General features: G+C 42.3%; 1 non-coding gene across 1 annotated transcript; it reads left to right on the top strand.

Annotated features, from left to right (window-relative positions):
• Positions 1-2,069: 2,069 nt before the first annotated feature.
• On the top strand, positions 2,070-2,284 carry LOC121475471. Its single transcript, XR_005983764.1, has one exon. It is a non-coding gene; the product is annotated as a small nucleolar RNA U3 (small nucleolar RNA).
• The last annotated feature ends 538 nt before the right edge of the window (positions 2,285-2,822 follow it).

Below are 2,822 nucleotides of genomic sequence, written 5' to 3' on the forward strand. Positions count from 1 at the left end.
TGTGTTTAGACTCAGTTCAATTTAAATAATCAACAAACCTTTATTTAGACTTATTTGATATTCAACATTATGGGTGATACAAAGCTGAATAAGACACTGCCTCATTCTTGAGTCAATGTTCTCATAAACTAAGGGGGGAGAATTAACTATAATCCAGAACAAATATAATGAGTACGAGCCCCAAATTATCATAAACAAAGTTTGGAAGAGGAGAAGGATGTTTCCAGTGGGAGAAGTTGACTAATGAACTATCATTTTAAGTAATAGATAACATTTAATGGAAATTAAATCATGTAAGTGGAGATGGTGGGAAAGACTCCCTAGGTAGGAGAACTATTTTAAGCAAAGGAATCAGTTTGGAAAAAAATCTAGGATTTATTTATTTTGGGAGCAATAGGTAATAAGATCTGGCTAAACCACAAGACTTCTTCATTCTTATTTGAGCACCACCTCTGCCAGGCTCTGTTATTGATGGTACATATATGCTAGTGAACAGAATATACGAAGACTGCATCCTCAAGGATGTGTATTCCCGTGTGGAAGCAATACTGGGAGAGAAACCTAGGAAGAGTTTGGGGCTAGCTTTTGGAGGGGATCTAATGGAGAGCCAACCAAGGCTGCTAAGCAAGATGGAGCCATGATCAGCCATGACTTAAGAAATATTTATCTGCTGGAGGAAGTATGTAGGATGGACAAAGAATGAGGCCATGAAGCCAAGGAAACATATTTCAACAGGAGGCATTTTAAAGAGTCTATGCAAGATGTAATGCAGCCTTTGCACCATGGATGTGAAAAGGACAAAAGAGGAAGATATCCAACAGGTGGAAGATTGGCACCTGCAGGGAGTGGGCATGTAGGGAATGCTGTGAAATGACGATTCTAGGTTTGCTGCAGAGAGAGGAGGCATAGTGTGTCCAATGTATTGTTTGCATAGCTGACAGCATAGATTCTGGAGTCAGGCCCGCCTGTATTGGAATGAGTCCAGGCAATCATTTTATCTCTTTAAACCTCAGTGTCCTCATCTGTACAATGGGAATAACTAAAAATACCACTTTATCAGACTGTTGTGGAAAACAAAGACAGCTACCCGCACATGACTGAGGATATGGTGACACTCCACCCTGGCATCTGTAATGAGGCGAGCAAAGACGTAACACAGAGTCACCTACACCTGCCTGCCTTTGGCATCAGATGCAATTGAAGGGGAATTTGCTCTCACCTTAAGACTACAATTATTCACAAAGAAAGATAATTAGCTGATAATTATGATTCCACATGAGAAAGCAAACCACAAATCAAAAGATCTTATTCTGCATTTGGGAATCAAAATAGTTGTGAATTTTGATATTACTCTGCTCACCCACTGGGAAAGACCTCATACTAGAATGAGGAAACATACCTTTTACGAGAAAGGTATGGAACATACTGGAAAGGTATGGAACATACTGGAAACATACCTTTTATGAGACATAAAGAAATATTTCATGAGAAACCCAAGAAAGAGAATTAGACTACAGTTTCAGTCTGGGTGGGGTTTTATTTCCCCACATCTCGGGACCCATCTCTGAACATTTGCTGGCTGCAGACCTCTATTATCCCCATCCTTAGAAGCTAGACACAAAGCTTAATATAGAAGCATCAGGCAGCAGAAATGTGGGCGCTGGTAAAGGACCAGGCAATACGATTTCAAAAGGGCCTTGATGTTTATTTTCTGGAATTCCACCCAAAGTAATGCTGTGACTAGTTAGAAATCTAAGTCTGGAGAGAATGAATGCACATTAAGAGAGAGAGAGAATACAGGAGAGGTGAAACTGTCAAGAAAAGGAGAAGCTTAATAAGGAGGAACAAGAGCAGTGCTGTATGCCCTGGGAGGACTGGGGCAGCCCATGCATGCTGCTCCGGCATGATAAGAGAATTTAAGATGCCCAAAGCTACACATACTCAGCAAGTCAAAATAAAATCCTCTGCACTTTGGAGAGACACAGAGAATGCATTTTGCCTTTTGAGCAAAGTAAGTGCCATTACATTTCCAACTGTCTGTAAGTACCTGATACAAAGCTTGTTGGACAAAGACTATACTTTCAGGGATCATTTCTATAGTTTGTTACTAGAGAAGTTTCTCTGAATGTGTAGGGTACCAGAAACCACGAGGAGGAGGTGCAGTGTTCCTTCCTGAGCGTGAAGCTGGCTTTGGGTGCCACTTTGGTGTTGCCCTTTGTCCTTGATGATCGTTCTTTTTCCTCTTTTGGAGGGAATTAGAAGGAAGGGATGCCATCTGAGTGGCTTCTATTAAAAAAAAAAAAAAAAAAAGCTTGTTGGACAGATTGACTCCAAAGTTGACAGGCGTGGGGACGTCTGGCTTAACACAAAGCTACACAGTGTATGCAAAATCTACTTTAGAGGTCCTCGAGGAAAACTTCAGATGCAGGCAGTTCTTCTCCGGAACACCTGAAAAGTAAGTGTCTCAAGACACCCGTGTGCGTGCTGGTTGAGGGGCACCCTCTACAGATCAGCAGTCTGTAGACAGAGGAAACAGTGACACCAGCTTGAAAACTCTAAGCAGACCCCTGAAATTGCAACTGCTGATTTTCAATCGAGCTACTTCTTACGTGGGCAACTCTGTATGACATGATCAAGGTGAGGGGCAGCCCCGGGTGGCTCAGTGGTTTAGCGCTGCCTTCAACCCAGGGCCTGGTCCTGGGGACCCAGGATCGAGTCCCACATCGGGCTCCCTGCATGGAGCCTGCTTCTCCCTCTGCCTGTGTCTCTGCCTCTCTTTCTGTGTGTCTCTCATGAATAAATAAATAAAATCTTAAAAAAAA

Source organism: Vulpes lagopus, chromosome 1 (assembly GCF_018345385.1).
Source record: "Vulpes lagopus strain Blue_001 chromosome 1, ASM1834538v1, whole genome shotgun sequence".
Lineage (NCBI taxonomy): Eukaryota > Metazoa > Chordata > Mammalia > Carnivora > Canidae > Vulpes > Vulpes lagopus.